This window comes from Jaculus jaculus, chromosome 8, assembly GCF_020740685.1.
Source record: "Jaculus jaculus isolate mJacJac1 chromosome 8, mJacJac1.mat.Y.cur, whole genome shotgun sequence".
Taxonomy (NCBI): Eukaryota; Metazoa; Chordata; class Mammalia; order Rodentia; family Dipodidae; genus Jaculus; species Jaculus jaculus.
This window is the reverse complement of record NC_059109.1, coordinates 85,339,678-85,360,677: the sequence shown is the minus strand read 5'-3', so window position 1 is coordinate 85,360,677 and position 21,000 is coordinate 85,339,678. Positions and strand designations below refer to the sequence as shown.

Below are 21,000 nucleotides of genomic sequence, written 5' to 3'. Positions count from 1 at the left end.
CAAGCATGTGAAAACAGGCACACATTGAGCAGCTAGCCAGAAGGCTGATGCTGGAGCAATGGCTGCTGAAAGGCCTGAGCCTGGATCTGCGTTTTGTGCCTTGGTCTCTGCTCTGTTCCGAGCAGCAACACTGGAGACTGCCAAGTCATAAAGATGATGGTTACAGTTATATGTGCTCATGGCTCTGGCCCAAGATTGAAGGGGATTATCTGTGACGACCTTGAGGGAGTCTAAAGGTAGTACAGGGCATCACAAGACTAGAGACAGGGAGCATGCGAGCAACTGAGCCTCACTGGCTTCACAGCACACCTACTGGCAAGAAAACCCACTGAGGGCTCAGCATTTAAAGGTGCTTGCTTTCAAAGCCTCCCAGCCCTGGTTCAATTCCCACCTACCATGTAAAGTCAGATGGACATTCATTTGCACTAGCAAAGGACCCTGGAGCCCTCCTACACACATATGCATGCACATTTACACACATGCAAATAAGTAATGTTTGAAGTCAACTCTGTGTTAAGGCAACAAATTGTTAACTACTAGTGGTAGATTATGTTCTATAAATACAAGGCGTTTTAGTATTCAGTACTAAATTGAAAAGGTGATATATCTAACAATGTTCTGATAAAAACCCTAGAGAGATAATAAAAATCAAAATACCAAGTAATCCTTAGTCAAAATAAGTTCTGAAATTTTTTTTCATGCTTAATAAACTTTTCAGATGGAAAAAAATAAAGAAAACCTATTGGTTCTCAGAACTAGGGATGGGAAGGCAGGACAATCAGAAGTTTAAGGCCAGGGCTAATGTTGTGAATTCTGTCTCAGAAAGAAAGAGAAAGGAAAGAAGGGAAAAGAGAAGAGAGTAAAGAAAACAAAACTATGGCCCTCTCAGTCCACTGCTTACCTGAGTGCATTAATCGTCTCATGAGGGGCAGATGCTTCTTTAGTTCTTTAGTTCTTTAGTTTTTTGCTTTGTTGACTCAGATGCCTAATGCAGCCCAGGTTGGCCTCAAGGTTGGCCTTGAATTCCTGATCTCCCTGCCTTCAACTCCCAAGCACAGGGATCACAGGTATGCACCATCACGCCCAGCTTGAGGGCGGACACTTGATGACCTCTTAGAGGCCCCACTTCTTAATATCTCATAATGTGGATGAAATTTTCAAAATGAGCTTCAGAGTGGTCAGGTCATATTCCAACAAGAGCACTGGATGTGTTTTCTGATGACTGCATACACTGTCTAGATTCTTTTTTGGGTTAGAAGGGTTTGTTTTTTTTTTCCTCCCAGTGATTTAAAGTATTATCAGCAGACAGCTGAGAGCTTCTGCAAGAAATGCTTTCTCCAAAAAGCACTTGCCCCCCAGTACCTTGCCTCCTATCTTCCAGAGACTCCACAGATTACACCTGGCAAGGGAGGACACAAAGTGCAGCTTCACACTTCTGCATAACCTGCTCTCATCAGGACCCTTCCGAAGGACCACCCCAGCTGACTGAAGCCCTTAGAGCGGCTTCTTTCTAGTCCGGTGCCTCAATCCTGCTTCTTTCTTTTGCACAGGCCTTTTGCATGGGTCCTAAGGGCTCTCCCTAATGCATCTGTGCTTGAAAGGCCATGGCAGAATCTGCTTCCCAGCATGCAAACCTGCAACAGTCATCTGCGACAGTCTCACTGTGGGACATTCCCTTCCCTACTACCGCAGTGTAGTTGGGGTGAGTTGTTCTATACTCAGCCTCATGCTTAAGAAAAGTCCATATTCTCAATCCCTGAGGAAACAAGAAGAGGGACTTTCAAGAGCCTTCTGAAAAAGATTTCTCCATATTGTAAAAGGTCAAGAGGAGAACTGTTCTCTATCATTGGATATAAATGCGGAATATGCTTGTGGCTTTTGGGTTACTGACAGACATCTTGAGATGATTGGGGGAAAAGCTTGCTGAGATTAGAGTCAACAACATGTAAGAACAGTAGTAAAAAAGAAAGAAAAAAAAAGTAATCATAACACTTGACCCATTGGCTCAAAGTATACTTCAGCTTCATCTGAAGCCAGGCATCGTCTGGATTTCACGATTTATGAACCCCAAAATTCACTTCTGTGTCTAAGTCACTTTCAAGTCCTCATCCATCAAATGATACTAATAACCTGCCTCATGCAGTCGTTACAGGGAATACATTTTCCACACATCCAACACATAGGAAATGGCCCATGAAGCTGGGCATGGTGGTACACACCTCTATTCCCAGCACTGGGAGGTGGAGGCAGGAGGACCAAGGAATTTGAGACCAGGATAAACAGCAAGAATCAGTTTCAATAACCAGGTATGATGTCTACACCTACAATCCCAGCCTTTGGGAAGTGGACACAGGAAAATGAAGAGTTCAAGGTCATCCTGGGCTACCTAATACCCTGTCTCACAATTGTGGGGGAGGGAAGACTAAAAGAAACAAAAGCAAGGGGCTGGGAAGATGCTTCAGTTGGTAAAGTTCTTGTGGCTCAAGCATGAAGACCTGACTTCAGATCCCCGACACCCACATCAAAGCTGGGCATGGTGGCACAATGCTGAGGATACCAGGACAGGAGGATCCCTGCGACTTGCTGGCCACGTAGGCTACTGGAATCAGTGAGCTCCAGGTTCAGTAAAGAGACACTGACTCAAAAAATAAGGTGGGGGAGGAGGGAATTACCATGGGATTTTTTTTTATAATCATGGAAAATGCTAATAAAAATTTTAAAAAATAAAAATAAAATAAGGTAGAGGTTCAAGAAAGATGGTTCAGGGGTTAAAGATGCTTGTTTGCAAAGCCCAAGTTCAATTTCCCAGTACCCACATAAAGCAAGATACACAGAGCGACCCGGGTCTGGAGTTCATTTGCAGTGGCAAAAAGCCTTGGCACATACATACTCATTCTCTCTGAGTGTTTTTGTCTCTTTCTCTCGTTCGCTCACTCACAAATAAATAAATAATTTTTTTTAAATACTGTGGAAGCTGGGCATGGTGGCACATGTTTTTAATCCTAGCACTTGGGAGGCAAAGGTAGGAGGATCACCATGAGTTTGAGGCCACCCTGAGACTACATAGTGAATTCCAGGTCAGCCTGGACTACAGTGAAATCTTACCTTGAAAAAACAAAATAAATAAATAAGTACAGTGGAAAATAATTGAGAAAGATACCTGACATTGACCTCTAACCTCCACATGCATGTGTACACATGTGCACACACACATATATGAACATGCATATACCTATATACATATAAAAAGAGGGAAAGAAAAAGAAAACATACTCTCTGAATATTAATAATTCTTATGGGCTGGAGAGATGGCTTAGTGGTTAAGGATGCTTAGCTGTGAAGCCTATGGACTCAGGTTCAATTCCCCAGTGCTTATATAAGCCAGATGTACATGGTGACACATGCATCTGGAGTTTGTTTATAGTGGTTAGAGGCCCTCCCTGGTGCACCATTCTCTCTCTCTCTCTCTCAAATTAATAAGTAAAAATATAAATATAATTCATATGGCTTTTTCTTTTTGGTATTTGTATATGTATGTAGTATATGTGATATGTGTGGGTTATGTGTGTTATGTGTACATGTGTGTGCAGATGTGTGAACCCTGTGTTCATACATGCAAAGGCTAAAGGGGGGTGATGGGTGTCTTCCTCTATCACTCGACCTAATTATTCCCTTGTAGCAGGTTCTTTTGTTGAACCTGGATCTCATGAGATTTTTCAGATAGACTGGCTGACTAGAGAACCCCAGTGATCCATCTGTCTTTGGCCGTCAGTTACATGTATGCACAGCCATGCTCTGCTTTTTTTTTTTTTTTTTTTTTTTTTTTTGGTTTTTCGAGGTAGGGTCTCACTCTGGTCCAGGCTGACCTGGAATTAACTCTGTAGTCTCAGGGTGGCCTTGAACTCATGGCGATCCTCCTACCTCTGCCTCCCGAGTGCTGGGATTAAAGGCATGCGCCACCACGCCCGGCATGCTCTGCTTTTTATGTGAGTGTTGGAAATTGAAATCAGGTCTATGTTTGTGCAGCAAGTGCTCTTACCCACTGAGCCATGTATCCAGCCCCACTTACAGTTTTCAACATCCATAGTTTATACAATTGGTGAAAGTGTCTTTCCTTTAAACGTGAGCTCCTTGAAAGTACAAAGCTTCTTCCTGGACGCTACCAGGAGCTTTAAAGTTGGGTCCAGAGTAGAGAATTTGAAACAATTTTAAGTAGTGGTATACTTACAAATACTAAAATTTAGGGGCTTCCTAGATGAATCAATGTGGGTAAAAGCACTTACTGTGCAAGCCTGATAACCTGAGTTTGGATCTCTAGAGCCCACAGAAAGCCAGGCAAAACAGCCAGTATCTGAAATCTCAGCCCTCCTATGGCAAGATGGAAGGCAGAGACAGGAGAATCCCAGAAGCTTATAGGCTAGCTAGCTTGGTATACACAGGAGCTGTACCAGTTATTTTCTTGTTGCTGGGACAAAACGCCCAACCAGAAACAGTTTAAGGAAGGAAAGGGTTTATCTCCTGCTTACAGTTTCAAGGGGAATTGTTCATTATGGTGGGGAAAATATGGCAGGAGCAGGAAGCTGGCTCATACCATCACATCAGCAGGAAGAAGTGAGAGCATGGAGCAGGGCGGTAAGACCCAAGACCCACCCCTAATAACAAACGTCCTCTAGTGAGGCTTCACTTCCTAAAGGTTCTACAACCTTCCCAAACAATGCCACTTTGCTGGGGATCAAGTATTCAAAAGCATAAGGCTGTAGGGAACAACCACAGTGGCTTGTAAAAAAGAGATCATACCTCAAACAAGATGAAAGGCAAAGACAAACACTCAAGGTTGTCCTCTGACCTCCACAGGCACATTGTGGTACATACCAGCACACACACATACACACAAGTTTTAAAAAAAACCAAAAAGTGTAAAAACTGAAATCTCATGTATAATCCATAAATATGCATACACATAATAATAATAATCAGAAAAATTGTGAGCATACTTACTATGTATTAGGTACTCTGCTTAACATTTCACTTGTAGGTTATGCGTGTGCATGCCTGTGTTACATGTGAATTCACAGAGAACTCCCAACAGCCCTGTGAGGAAGCATTGTTATCACTGTTGTGTTTCCCAGAGAAACTCTCCCATGAATTCAAGAGTGTGATTCCCCATGCAGAACTTGAGACTCTCTCTTATTGACTCTGAATAATGGAGGCTTCCAATCCAGCTGTGGCTCACAAGATTGTTTTTTCCAAAAAGCAGAAAGCAGAATATAGGTAGCATATACAGCTTTAAACAATGTGCACACCCACACACCCATGTACACACACACATTACTGGGTGACCTATATAGTCACCTCAGAGCTTCAGTTAGGTCTTTGTGTTGCTGAGAAACCCAGCAGCTTGGTCATAGACCCCTTTCATATTCCAGAGGCCTAAGAAGATACAATCTACAGGGAAAAGACAAGGCAGATTAACACAAGAATGACTATTGCCTTATGTAGAACAGATGAAATTTTATATTCTTCAGGAAAACAGCAGCACTAATTATAGGGTGTGTCTGGAAAACATTGAACTTCCTCCTTTTGAGTTTAGATTCATACTTCCCTAAGTTGTCTGGTGTTGGTGTTTTTTGTTTTTGTATTTTGCAACAAGATCTTTTATACCTTAGATTGACCTGAATTAATGACCTTCTTGCCCCCTTATCGAAACTGCTGGGATTACAAACTTGTAACATCATGCTCAGCGTCTGAATGTTTTTTTTTTTTGTTGTTTGTTTTTTTAGTTAGCATACAAATCCAAACTGAAGCCATACTTTGTTCGTTGATCCTCCTTGCCTCCCCCATCCTCTCCCCTGTCTCTCCACCCCTTTACTTGTACCGTTTCAGCCCCAGTGGTCCCTCTTTACTTTCATGCCACAGATATTCTGTTACCCTCATCACCCACTTCCCTTAACCCCCTCCATTTCTTAGTTCCCTTTCTACTTTCATAAGCTATATTCACATTCACTCCCACACAAATACAAATGCATACAAATGAGAAGTTAGGATGCACATATGAGAGAAAATATGTGGTATTTATCTGAGCCTACCTCAATAAAATAACCTCCAGAACCATCTCTTTTCCTGAAAATTTCATAGTTTCATTTTTCTTTATGACTAAACAAAATTCCATTGTGTATATGTACCACATTTTCATTATCTATTTATCTGTTGACAGACATCTAGACTGATTTCATTTCCTCACCTAAAATTATACTACAGGGCTGGAGACATGGCTTAGCAGTTTGTGTGTGACGCTTAAGGACCCAGGCTTGATTCCCCAGTATCCACACAAAACCAGATGCACAAGGGGGCACATGCATCTGGAGTTTATTTGCAGTGGCTGGAGGCCCTCTCTCTTTCTGCCTCTGTCTCTCTGTCAAATAATTAAATCAAAACATTTTTTTTAAGTATAGTACAGAGCCACACTAACAACAACAGGATGTTAGTGGCATAAAAACAAACAAAACAGCTGGACATGGTGGTACATGCCTTTGATCCCAGCACTTGGGAGGCAGAGGTAGGAGGCTCACTGTGAGTTCAAGGCCACCCTTAGAGTACATAGTGAATTCCAGGTTAGCCTGGGCTAGAGTGACAGCCTACCTCCAAAAAAAAAAAAAAAAGGAAAAAGCAGACATGTGAACCAATGGAACTGAATAGAGGGCCTGAAAATAAATCCACATGGCTATGGCCACCTAGTTTCTTTCTCCTTTTTTTCCAATTATTATTTATTTTATTTTTATATTGTATTTTTTATTGACAACTTCCATAATTGTAAACAATATCCCATGGTAATTCCCTCCCTCCTCCCCCTTTCCCCTTTGAAATTCCACTCTCCATCATATCTCCTCCCTCCACCTAATTTCTTTTCGAAGAGGGTTCTCATGTAACCCAAGCTGTCCTCAGATTCATGTTGTAGTCGAAGATGATCCTGACTTTCTTTCTTTTTTTTTTTTTTTTTTTTTTTTTTTTTTTTGAGGTAGGGTCTCACTCTAGCCCAGGCTGACCTGGAATTCACTATGGAGTATCACAGTGGCCTCAAACTCATGGAAATCCTCCTACCTCTGCCTCCCAAGTCTGACTTTCTTATTCTCCTGCTGATACCTCCTGAATGTTTGGGATTACAGACACGTGCCACCATAACCTGTCTTTTTACGGTTCTGGGGATCAAACTGAGGACCTTGGGCACATGAAACAAGCCCTGGACATGCTAAGCTGCACACCCACCCCCAGCCGCCTGACTTTTAACAAATATGTCAAAAATAGACACTGGATCTCTCTCTCTCAAATAAATTAATTAACTTAATTAAATATTTAAAAATAGACACTGGAGGAAAGCCTACTCAACAAATACTGCAGAAAAAAACTGGATATTCATCTGCAAAAGAGTGAAATTAGATCCTTATCTCTTATCCGGCACAAAAATCCATCCAAAGTGGATAAAAGACCTTAATGTAAAACCTAAAGCACTGAAGCTGCTTGAGGAAATCACAGGGGGATGCTTCAAGATCCAGACATGACAAGGACCTTTTTTTTTTTTTCTGGTTTTCAAGGTAGGGTCTTGCTCTAGCCAGACTGACTTAGTATTAGTCTCAGGTCTCCGACTGGCCTCAAACTCACAGCAATCCTCCCACCTCAGCCTCAGAGTGCTAGGATTAAAGGTGTGTGCCACCACACCCAACAGACAAGAATTTATTTTTAATGTTTTATTTATTTATTTACTTGAGAGAGAGAGGAAGAGGCAAATAGAGAGAAAGAGAGAACTGGCATGCCAGGGCCTCTAGCCACTGCAAATGAACTCCAGATGCATGCACCCCCTTGTGCACCTGGCTTACCTGGGTGCTGGGGAATCAAACCAGGATCCCTAGGCTTCATAGGCAAATGCCTTAACCGCTAAGCCATTTCCCCAGCCTGGCAAGAGTTGTTTTTGAGGACTCTAATGGCCCAGGAAAGAACCCCAAGAACTGACAAAAGGGATTCCATGAATCTGCACAGTAAAGGAAGTTTCAGAAGCATCGGCAGAGGGAAGAGACAGCTGAAAGAAGGGGAGCTGTCCCTCACATTGGGTGTTAAAATCAAGATTATACAAAAATCAAGAGGGAGGGCTGGAGAGATGGCTTAGCAGTTAAGGCACTTGCCTACAAAGCCAAAGGACCCAGGTTTGATTCCCTAGGACCCATGTTGCACAAAGTATCACATGCATCTAGAGTTCATTTACAGTGGCTGAAGGCCCTAGTGCACCCATTCTCTCTCTGTCTGTCTCTCTCTCCCTCTCTCTCTCTCTCTCTCTCTCTCTCTCTCTCTCTCTCTCAAATAATATACTTTTTTTTAATCGAGAGGGACAGAAAGAGATGAAGAATGGGCATACAAGGGCCTCTTACTGCTGAAAGCAAACTCCAAATGGATGCATCACTCTGTACATCTAGCTTTGAGTGGGTACTGGAGAATTGAACCCAGGCCATAGGCTTTGCAAGCAGACACCTTTAGCCACTGAGCAATCACTTTGGCCCTTAAAACTATTTTTAAAAAAATCTTTTAAAAAGAAAAAAAATAAAAGTCGGGTGTGGTGGCTCATGCCTTTAATCCCAGCACTCAGGAAGCAGAGGTAGGAGGATCGTTGTGAGTTCAAGGCCACCCTGAGACTAGAGTGAATTCCAGTTCAGCCTGAGCTAGAGTGATACCCTACCTCACAAAAAAAAAAAAAAAAAAAAAAGCTGGGTGTGGTGGTGCACGCCTTTAATCCCAGCACTCGGGAGGCAGAGGTAGGAGGATTGCCATGAGTTCGAGGCCACCCTGAGAATACAAAGTGAATTCCAGGTCAGCCTAGACTAAAGTGAAACCCTTCCTCAAAAAAAGTGAAAAAATAATATATATAAATCTACAAAAAAGTAAACATCAAAAAAAAATCTGGAAGCTGGAGAGATGGCTTAGTACTTCAGACCCTTGCCTACCAGGTCTAAGCACCCAAGTTTTATTTCCCAGGACCCACGCAAGCCAGATGTACATGGTGGCACATGCATCTGGAGTTCATTTGCCATGACTGGAAGCCCTGGCATGCCCATTTTCTCTCTCTCTCTCTCCCTAATAAATAAATAAATAAACAAAATATTTTTTAAAAGCCCCAAAACAAAGCTGACCTGGGTGTGGTGGTATGCACCTTTAATCCTAGCACTAAGAAGGTAGAGGTGGTAGGATTGCAGTGAGTTTGAGGCCATCCTGAGACTCCATAGTGAATTCAAGGCCAACCTGGGCTAGGGAGAGACCCTACCTCAAAATACAAACAAAGCAAAAAATTTTAAGGGGCCTGGAGAGATTGCTCAGTGGTTAAAGGCACTTGTTTGTAAAACGTGATGGCCTGAGTTCAATGCCTCAGTAGCCACATAAAGCCAGATGCACAAAAGGGTACATGCATCTGGAATTTGTTTGCTGTGACAAGTGGCCCTGGCACACCCATATTCATTCTCATTCTCTCTCTTTGCAAATAAAGATATTTTTAAAAAAAGAAAATAAGCCGGGCGTGGTGGTGCACGCCTTTAATCCCAGCACTCGGGAGGCAGAGGTAGGAGGATCACCATGAGTTCAAGGCCACCCTGAGAGTACAGAGTTAATTCCAGGTCAGCCTGGACCAGAGTGAGACCCTACCTCGAAAAACCAAAAAAATAAATAAAGAAAGAAAGAAAGAAAGAAAATAAAGCTGCCAATCAAAAAGTGGGTTAATGTACTAAACAGATAGTTCTTAAAAGGAGAGAAACAAAGGACGGAGAGATGGTTTAGTGGTTGAAGGTGCTTGCTGGCAAAGCCTGATGGCCTGAGGGCCTGGGTTCAATTCCCCAGTACCCACATAAAGCCAGATACACTCATTCATCTAGAGTTTGCAAGAGGCCCTGGTGTACCCATTTTCTCTCCCCCTCTCTCTCTCTGTCTCTCGAATAAATATTTATTTATTTATTTGAGAGAGAGAACAGGTGTGGCAGATATGTGCACCCCCTTATGCATCTGGCTTACATGAGTCCTGGGGAATTGAACCCGGGTCCTTTGGCTTTGCAGGTAAGTACCTTAACCACTAAGCCCTCCAGCCCTCAAATAAATAATTTTTTAAAGAAAAGCATTGTTAAAATTAAATAAGGGAGCCGGGTGTGGTAGCACACGCCTTTAATCCCAGCACTCGGGAGGCAGAGGTAGGAGGATCGCAGAGGGTTTGAGGCCACCCTGAGACTACATAGTGAATTACAGGTCAGCCTGGGCTAGAGACCCTACCTCAAAAAAAAAAAAAAAAAAAAATTTAAGGGCTGGAGAGATGGCTTAGCAGTTAAGCGCTTGCCTGTGAAGCCTAAGGACCCCGGTTCGAGGCTCGGTTCCCCAGGTCCCACGTTAGCCAGATGCACAAAGGGGCGCACATGTCTGGAGTTTGTTTGCAGAGGCTGGAAGCCCTGGCGCGCCCATTCTCTCTCTCTCCCTCTATCTTTCTCTCTCTGTCTGTCGCTCTCAAATAAATAAATGAAAAATTAAAAATAAAAATAAGGGAGACTCATGTATTCTAAAAATGAAAGTGTAAAACTGTAAGTCCTTATGGTATTGCCTGCTAGATATGCTGTTCTTTGGTAGAAATTTCTCATAGTGTGTATTCAAGAAGTGCCTGAAATTGATTTGTGTTGATTTTTAAGTCCATGTAATAATAAATGACATATGATTTCTATGGTTTAAAAAAATCATAATAATAAGGGAGAAAAAATGGCCAATAAATTAAAAAGTGGTCAACATCCTTAGCCTTTGGGGAAATATAAATTAAACTATTTTGATATCCCATGTTTTTGTTGTTTTGAAACAGGGTCTCTTCAGCCCAGAATGACTTGGAGCTCTTTGTGCAGCTGAGCGTGATCATGAACTCTTAATCCCATTGCCTGTACTTCCTAAGTGCTGGAATTATAGGTATGTGTCACCACTCTGGGCTATGTTATTTGTCAGGATTTTGCTATGTTACTCAAGCTTGCCTCAAACTCTTGGACACAAGCAATTCTCCTTCATTTAGCCTCCAGAGTCGATGGGACCACAGGCAAAAGTTGTCTGTTGTTGAAAGATCGTGTGTGTTTGTGTCCTTGTTCAGAATAGGCTTCTTCAGCCAGGAATGTCTGTGGGAGGATACTCAGATGGTCTCTGGTCCTTCAAGGCCATCTAGGCTAAGGGGAGTACAACGGTCAGGGAAGGGTGCCAAACTTCTTTATTGCCTACAAGCTTTAGGAATAGCTATTAACTCTTTAGTTCCCTTTAGTTTTCAAGGAAGGCTATTAACTCTTCCTCACTTCATGCACTGCACAGGTCATCCTCACTGTGTCACTGCTCAGGTCAGCCTCACTGCATCACTGCACAGGTCAGCTTCACTGCGTCACTGCTCAGGTCAGCCTCACTGTGTCACTGCTCAGGTCAGCTTCACTGCGTCACTGCTCAGGTCAGCCTCACTGCATCACTGCTCAGGTCAGCCTCACTGCATCACTGCTCAGGTCAGCCTCACTGCATCACTGCACAGGTCAGCCTCACTGTATCACTGCTCAGGTCAGCCTCACTGTATCACTGCACAGGTCAGCCTCACTGCATCACTGCTCAGATCAGCCTCACTGTATCACTGCACAGGTCAGCCTCACTGCATCACTGTGCAGGTCAGCCTCACTGCATCACTGCACAGGTCAGCCTCACTGCATCACTGTGCAGGGGGAAATGCCCTGTAGATGAGGTCTGGGTTCTGAGTGGACAGCTGAGCTATTGATGGCAGTGAGAGACAATGTTTCAGAGTGGATGACAACTTAGTAGGGGAAGATTTAGTCATTGCAATGAGCCAACAAGAAACCAGATACTGATCCAAGGCAGAGGAAGGAAGTGGGTGTCAGAAAACACTTGAATGTCCTTCAAATTACAGAAAGATCCCTCCTTGAGAGACCCAGAGCACTGATCGTGTGTGTGTGGTGTGTGTGTGTGTGTGTGTGTGTGTGTGTGTGTGTACATGCACGTGTGTGTATGAAAATCAGAAGTCAACCTCAGGTGTCATTCTTCAGGATTACTGTCCGTGTCCTTCGAGATAGGCTCTCTCACTTCTGAACTCAGGTCCTCATGCTAGCAGAACAAGGGCCTAACCAACTGAACTATCTCCCCAGCCCCAGGAGGAAAATCTGATAGGATGGTCAATTTCTACAGTGTTCCATGTATGCTTGAACAAAATTTGTATTCAATAGCTTTTTATGGTGGTGCTCTCTCTTTCTCTCGGTCTCTGTCTATCTGTGTACATGTGTGCTTGTTGTTTTTGTTGCTTTTTGATTTTTGGATTTTTTTAATATTTTATTTTTACTTATTTATCAGAGAGAGAGAAAGAGAAAGAGAGAGGGAGAATGGATGTGTCAGAGCCTCCAACCACTGTAAACAAACTCCAGATGCATGCGCCACCTTGTACATCTGGCTTACGTGGGCTCTGGGGAATTGAACTGAGTTAGTTTGTATGCTGCCTAGCATGCAGGAAGCCTTGTGCTCCACACCAGTGCTGCATGGTGGTAAGCCTGTTATGTCTAACCCTTAGGAGGTGGAGGTAGGAGGACCAAGGTTCAGGAGTTAGAGTCAGCCTGGCTGCATGAAACCCTGTCTCAAAACCTTAAATATGTGTATGTGTCATGATTATTTTCTAACTAAGTCATTTCAAGTGTAGGGAAATTCTAATATGTATTATCAACTCCAAAATAAGAAGCTTTAGTCAATGATTTTTTTTTTTTTTTTTTTTTTTTTTTTGGTTTTTCGAGGTAGGGTCTCACTGTAGCCCAGGCTGACCTGGAATTCACTATGTAGTCTCAGGGTGGCCTCGAACTCACGGTGATCCTCCTACCTCTGCCTCCCAAGTGCTGGGATTAAAGGCGTGCGCCACCACGCCCAGCTTTAGTCAATGATTTTTTAAAGGAGGAAGATCTAGAAAATATACTTTAGATCCCTTTTAGCTCTGAAATAATTAAATTGTGTGCTCTGCCTTACTTTCTGACAGTGGAAGTGTTTGAAACAGGACCTGACTGTAGAAGGCCAGAGTTTGGGCTTAGCCAATTTGACTGACTCACAGAGTGTGGCAACACATCCTGTCTCCATTGTTGAGCAACAAAAAGAGAGCCAGTTCTTACATCTCATAGTATTTTATAACTCCTTTCAGACAGTCACTGGATGCTGTGAATTAGAAATGGAGCTGATGTCATTCTCTGCAGAGAAGTTAAGTGGAGCAAAAGTTGGGCATGGTGGCTCATGTCTGCAATCCCAGCACTCAACATGCTGAGGATCACCATGCCTTCCAGAGTGAGACCCTGTCTCAAATAGAAGACAAATAAGAAGGAGGTAGAGGAGAAGGAGGAGGAGGAAGAGTATAAACTATTGGTCTTAACAAATACAACTTGCTTGGTTTCTTTAGGAGTCTCTTAGTCCAATCATCTGTTTCTGGGCTGAGGTTCACTTATCTCTTATGGTCAAGGCTCTGAGTTTAATCCCCAGCACTTAAAATAATACTAATGATGGGCTGGAGAGATTGCTCAGTGGCTAAAGGCACTTGCTTGTAAAACCTGCTTGGCACGGGTGGGCTCAATTCCCCAGAGCCCATGTAAAGCCAGATGCACGTGCATCGGGGATTTGTTTACAGTGTTAAGGGACCTTTGTGCACCCATTCTCATTCTCCCTCTCTCTCTCTTCTTATAAATAATAATATTTTTAAAAAATAATGATGATGAAGCCGGGCATGGTGGTGCATGCCTTTAATCCCAGGACTTGGGAGGAAGAGGTAAGAGGATTGCTGTGAGTTCGAGGCCACCCTGAGACTCCATAGTGAATTCCAGGTCAGCCTAGACCAGAGTGAGACTCTACCTCAAAAAATGGCCCCCCCAAAAAATATGATAATGACGATGTTTCTTTGAATGTAATTTTGAATTTTTAGTTGAGTCTTGAATCAGGACTGTATTAAAATGGCTAGAAAAAATACAGAAAGGATGTTGTTTCTAAATTAAGCTTTCTTCCTTATAGCCATGAATATAAACAACTGTAACCCATTTCCTCCTCAACATTTTCTCAGGGACACTTGAGCCTGAGATATTTGACCCTTGTGGTATCTGATGACTCACCTTCTATATGCAAAAGTAAGTCTAGATGCCTGAAAATGATTTGCTGATACAGACCTGCTGTGTGCAGCAGAGTTCTTCCTTGAGAATTTTATCTCCCCATTTACTGCTTTATAACTTGTTGAATTTTTTTCCAGTGCTAAGGACCAAATCCAGGGCTTCATACATGCTAGGCAAGTGCTCTACCAGTGAGTCACATCCTCAGCTCCCTGTAATTCATTTCTTTCTTTTCTTGTTTCTTGTTCTTGTGTTTTTCAAGGTAGGGCCTCACTCTAGTTCAGGCTGACCTACAACTCACTCTAGTCCCAGGTTGGCCTCAAACTCACAGCAATCCTCCTATCTATGCCTCCCAAGTACTGGGATGAAAGGCATGTGCCACCATGCCTAGCTCCTGAAATTCATTTTGAAGCAGTTGAAACTTTTGTTTTCTTGAGGGATGACTTTTGGGAGCCCCCTTGTACTCTAGAAGTTCATGATCAATCCATCACCAATGTTTTTGTGACTTTTATGAATGTTAACAGGAGTCATTTAAATTCTAATGAAAACTTAGCTGTTGATCTATACTCAACAGTTAATGATTTGTTTGTTTATTTATTGGTTTGTTTTGGTTTTTCAAGGTAGGTTCTTGCTCTGGCCCAGACTTACCTTGAATTCATTATGTAGCCTCAGGGTGGCCCCAAACTCACAGTGATCCTCCTACCTCTGCCTCTCGAGTACTGTGATTAAAGGTGTGTGCTACCACGTCCCGCTATTACACTTTTGTTTTAAGAGTTAGAGACTTTTATCAGATAAAGAGAAAAAAGTACAGAGAGCTTGGAGCTCTAGTGGCGCCATCGGTTAGCATGCAGTACTTATAGGGCAGTACATGCAGAGAGCTCCTGCCTGCGGAAGGTGGGTGAGGGTAAAACCACTTGGTTAGAGTCCTGTATCCCCTCTCCCATCCCTATTCCACAGAGGGCCTTCTTCAGTGGGATTACTGGTATTCACCATGGGGTCATTAATGTCTCAGTCAGTCTAGGTCAGAGGGACAATGCTTCAGGATACTCCTTCCCGCCTCTGCAATGTTCCATGAGCTTTGGCAGGTGTTATAAATCTATTTTAGTGTTGAGCTCTCTGCAACCTCTGTATTTATTTCTGCTTTGATGAGTTTTGAGAGTCTATCACCATCTCCCTGAAGCTGGTTGTCAGGATAGCAGTGAAAGCAGCATTCATGTTCATTTGTTTGCTTTTTGGTTTTTTGAGGTAGGGTCTCATGCAAGCATAGGCTGACCTGGAACTCACTCTGTAGTCATAGGCTGGACTCAAACTCACAACTATTTTCCTACCTCTGCCTCATGAGTGCTGGGACTAAAATAGTGCACCACCACGCCTGGCCAGCACTCATGTTTAAATTGCCACTTCCTCTTCGATGTCTCCTAGACCCTAGAAGATGTGATAGAGGTGGTTTGTCTTGGGCTAGGCCATCAGCTTTCTTTTCTTATTGTATTGATGGATCTTGGTTCTCCCCAGTGCTCACTGCCATCTGTTAAAAATAATAATAACAATAATTCTCCAACCAAGAATAAGAACAGCGTGGATTAAAGAAGATAAAAATAGGGCTGGAAAAAAAAATAGGGCTGGAGAGATGGCTTAGTGGTTAAGCACTTGCCTGTGAAGCCTAAGGACCCTGGTTCAAGGCCTGATTCCCCAGGACCCACATTAGCCAGATGCACAAGGGGGCACACAAGTCTGGAGTTCGTTTGTAGTGGCTGAAGGCCCTGGTATGCCCATTCTCTCCCTCCCTCCCTCTCTCTCTCTCTCTCTCTCTCTCTCTCTCTCTCTCTGTCGCTCTCAAATAAATAAATAAAAATAAATAAATTTTTAAAAATTTAAAAGAAGAAGATAAAGATAGTTATTTAAGAGACTTTCTTTTTAAAAAAAATATTTGCTTATTTGAGAGAGAGAAAGAGGCAGATAGTAAGAACGGGTGTGCCATGGCCTCTAACCACTGCAAACGAACTCCAGATGTATGCACCACCTTGTGCATCTGGCTTACATGGGTGCTGGGGAATTGATCCTGGGTCCTTTGGCTTCACAGACAAGCTCCTTAATCACTAAGCCATTTCTCCATTCCGAGACTTTCTTTTAAATTTCAAATTTACTTTGAAAGAGAGAAAGAGGCAGAGAGAGAGAAAGAGAGAGATTAAGAATGGGTGCAACAGCCTCCAGCCACTGCAGATGAACTCCAAATGCATGTGCCACCTTTGTGCATCTGGTTTATATGGGTCTTGGGGAATGAACCTGGGTCCTTTGGCTTTGCAGGAAAATGTCTTAACTGCTAAGCCATCCCTCCAACCCTTAAGAGACATTTTGATGGGAATAGCCACTCTTCTTAGTCAAAGACCAGTGGGAGCTTCTCTCTGGAGTCTGTGACCTTCTTATCCATAGGATTCTAACTTGGTTCTCAGTTCCAGGTATATTTCCCAGCACTGTAAGAATTTAAGTGCAAGAACTTAATCTGGAGTTCCATTCCTGTACCTCTATAGAAGTATTTGAGTTTGCTTTCTTCTTTTCTTATCCCATAAATGTTCATCTCATGGGACCTTGGTCTTAGAGGAGGGAAAAAATAATAACAACAAACTCTGATGATAAACACAGGAAATGGTACTTACCGTGAGAACATTCTTCCAGTGTCTACATGCTGAGTTGAAAAGAGCTGTGTCACTGAGGGCCAAGACCACAGCAAAACAGGAACTGGGTAGCTAGCCACTTTTCATCAGAAGGGTCTCAACAGTGTCCTTAGTTTTAGTGTCATATGGCAATCTGATTTTTAGATATAAGTAATATTGGGTATAATTGGTCATATGCCGTAGGAGCTCCAGGTAGGAAAGAAGTAAGTTATTGGTTATGTTGCTTTTGAGTTGTGTCAAATATAACAAGTTTGCTAAAAGACTCCTAATTCTGTCATCTGTGGAAAAACTTGACTGGCCTTAGAATTGATGGGCTAAGTAATGGTGGAAAGAAGAAAGGAGCAAAGCGAGTAAGGGGATAAAAATTAAGCTGGAATCCAAAAGAAGAGAAAGAATCAACAGGAGAAAAATGGGGGAAGAATTTCTAGGAGAATGGAATAGCATATGTGAAGACTGTGACTTAACAGGGCTAGTGATGTGAGCCAAAGAGGGACACAGAATGAGCTTGGGAAGGTGATTAAAAGCCAATTCCTCGGGCTGGAGAGATGGCTTAGCAGTTACGCGCTTGCCTGTGAAGCCTTTAGGACCCCGGTTCAAAGCTCGATTCCCCAGGACCCATGTTAGCCAGATGCACAAGGCGGGGTGTGCACGTCTGGAATTTGTTTACAGCAGCTAGAGGTCCTGGCACACCCATTCTCTCTCACCCATACTCTCTCTCTCTTGCTTTGTCTGTCTCAAATAAATAATAAACATAAACAACAACAACAACAAAAAGCCAGGTCCTACAAAAAGCCAGGTCCCAGCCAGGTGTGGTAAGTACATGCCTTTAATCTCAGCACTCAGGAGGCAGAGGTAGGAGGATCTCTGTGAGTTCGAGGCCTCCCTGAGACTACATAATGAATTCCAGGTTAGCCTGGGCTAGAGGGCGAAACCCTACCTAGAAAAAACAAAAAATAAAAATAAAAAAATAAAAAAGAATTCCAGACAAATGCACCACTTTGTGCATCTGGTTCTACTGAAGAATCAAACCCAAGCTAGCAGGCTTTGCAGGCAAGAGCTTTTAACTGCTGAGCCATCACTCCAGCCCAACATTTGTTTATCTGTCTATCTATCTATCTATCTATCTATCTATCTATCTATCTATCTCCTATCTATGGATGTTTCTTTTGGGTTTTTTGTTTGTTTGTTTTGAGGTAGGGGACTTCAAACTTGAATTCCTCCTACTTCACCTCCCAGATGCTGGGATTATCAGTATGTTCCATCATGCCCAATGCTAGTTTATTTTGAATTGTATGTGCAGTGGGAATCCATTGGAGGATGTTGTGTGGACTCTGCATGATCTGGTTTTTATTTTCTCATCTAGACCCATTTTCTGTGTACACAATCAATTGGGAAGGAAAGGAGATGGATAGTACTGGAGGTGGGCATGTTTGCAATGGACTTTACAGATAGAAACAATAACTCTTCTCTTGAATTAGATGCAGAGTAAGGGAAAAGATAAATCCAGATATCTGATGAAAGCTCTTACCGGGGCAGCTGAGAGACAGTGCCATCTACAAAACAGGCTTAGAGTGCCGCAACAGGTTTGGGAGGCGAGTCACCAAGAACATCCAGAGGCGTATTGGGTTGGCTATGAATTTCCCTAATGAGAACGTCAGGAAGGCAACTTGGACATAGTTGTCCCAAGTTCCAAGGCTGGATATGTAAATGTTGGCACGTGAGCATCTAGATGGTATCAGAGCTGTCACATAGGATAAAATCATAAGAAAGAGTACAGGAAGACAAGACCCAAGATGTCCAAGATCCTCAGCTTTCGGAGGTTGGGTAGTGACAGTACACAGATGGCCAAGGAGATAGAAAACAAAGGAAGTGCTCTCTCAGATACTAGAGCCACTAATCAACGTTGCTTAGACACCCCACCACCACCAAAAAAAAAAAAACCAAAAAAAACAGAACCCCGTCTGTTGGATTGGGCAACATAGATGTCCTTGTTGACTATGATGAAAGCGAATTCAGTGAAGTGGTGGGGAGTGCCCGGGCACGGGGAAGGAGAGACAGCACGTAGAGGGCATTCTTCCAAGGACTCTGGCTCAGATGAAAGTAGTTTAAAAACCCTTTGCTTCTCTGCATGTTGTGAAAGAACAAAGCTCTTAGGTTATTGTCAGATTGCAGCTTGGTTTTTCCCTTCCTGTTTTGATTGCAAAGTTCACTTTGCTTCGTTTTCAACTAATGCACACTAGAAAATCACTCCTTTTCATCCCAGCACGAAGCCTGGACAGTGTTGTCCTGTAAAGTTAACTCTTAATGACATTGGCACACAGGAACTTCCTGAAAGGCTGTGTCCTTGTTGATCATTCTGGATTAACATCAATCATTCTGGAGAAGCTGATTTCTTGTTAGAAGCTAAAAATATCTGTTCATCTTCGTAAACCAATTAATAATTAAGGGGAAATAACCTTCTTCGTTTCAGCTAAGAAATTGAAAATGACCTTTTAAAAACACAGGCAGCTTACCCCCTTTGTTCCTGCCAGAATAACTGAAAAAGGAGAAATTGTTGTCATTCTCCCTTCTGTTTTCACTTCTTATCTAGTCCATTCCCAGCCCCAGGAACAAAATTAAAGTTGACTTTTCCTGATCTTTTCTCCCCTCAGCACTATTTGTTCTTGTCCTAGCTCTGTCTGGGTGATCTCTCGTGCTGTTCCCTCTCACTGATGTCCCGTGTGACTAATAGAATATGGCAGAAGTGATCAACAGAGGATGACTTCCAAGAGTAAGTCACAAAAACCATGGTGGCCTTTCACTTGTTTTCTCTTAGGCAGTATACTCTCAGGGAAGGCAGCTAGCATGCCATGAGAAGAGTGAAAGGAGCCATGCCGAAGTACTCCCGGGAAAAGCCTGAGGTTTCCTGCCAATAACCAGGACTATGTGGGTGCATTGCCCTGGAGGGGTCTTCCAGCCCCAAGCAGAGCGCTACGCTTTCAGCAGCCATCTTGACTACAGTTTCCCGAGAGACCCTAGACCAGGACCATCCAGCTAAGATGCTCCTAAACTCCTGACCAACCGCCGCTACGTTCTAAAATGTTTATGATTTCAAGTGAAGAAGGTAAGAAGTTTTGACACAAATTGTTACACGACAGCAGCTAGAAGTATGTCACTGCGACTGGATTGCAGCAGCAGCACACCCCTCCCCCACACCTACACTCTCTGTGCTGGAAAGTCAGCAAGTTGTCTTTAATTTCATTTATTTATTTATTAGAGAGAGAAGTAGATAGAAAAGGAATGGGCATACCAGACCCTCAAGCCACTGCAACTAAATTCCAGACACATGTGCCACCTTATGCATTTGGCTTACATGGGTACTGGGGAATGGAACCCAGCCTTTCCAGGCAAGCTCTTTAACTGCTATACCATCTCTCCAGCCCCAATAATCTAAGAGATTTCCCATGTGATTCTTTCATTGTCCATTGACATCACCTTAGTTCTGCTTAAGCTGAAGATAGTCCTGAGATCTCTGACATCTTGAAGCGATTTACTTTAGGATCCTAAAAGATTACTAATACAAAGAACTTGATATTTTGGCAAATGAACTCTGAAGTCAACATTTTTCTAATTACATGTCTTCACTCTTGAGCTTAATAAGCACAATGTTACAGGTCTCACTGTCCCACTGCAATGCATTGACTGTGATAAAGGCATGACCTGTGTTTCAATTTAGCCACACTGAAAAATTCTGGACACTGACCAACCCTGCCTATTTTCATATACAATGAGGCCATGTATATATATATATATATATGATGGTAGGGTCTTGTACTAGCCCAAGCTGATGTGGAATTCACTGTGTAGTCCTGGCTGGGCTGGCCTCAAACTCAGCAATTCTACCTCGGCTTCCTCAGTGCTGAGATTAAAGGCATGTGTCACCATACCCAGTTTATGCATTTTGTTTTGGCTGACCTGGCACTCATTCTGTACTCCCAGGCTGGTTTCAAACTCACAGCAATACCCCCACCTGTGACTCCTGAGTGCTAAGATCAAAGGTGTGTGCCACCATGCCCTGCTCCAAGTTTATTAAATTATAATAGATAACTGCTACATTTCAGAAAAATGGGAAGATTGATGTGAAGAATCTAAAGCAAGGTTTTTTTGTTTGTTTGTTTGTTTTGTTTTGTTTT

General features: G+C 42.9%; 1 non-coding gene across 1 annotated transcript; it reads right to left on the bottom strand.

The window, feature by feature from the left end:
- Positions 1-20,470: 20,470 nt before the first annotated feature.
- Positions 20,471-20,602, bottom strand: LOC123463218. The gene has a single exon (XR_006638809.1). It is a non-coding gene; the product is annotated as a small nucleolar RNA SNORA1 (small nucleolar RNA).
- Positions 20,603-21,000: the final 398 nt, after the last annotated feature.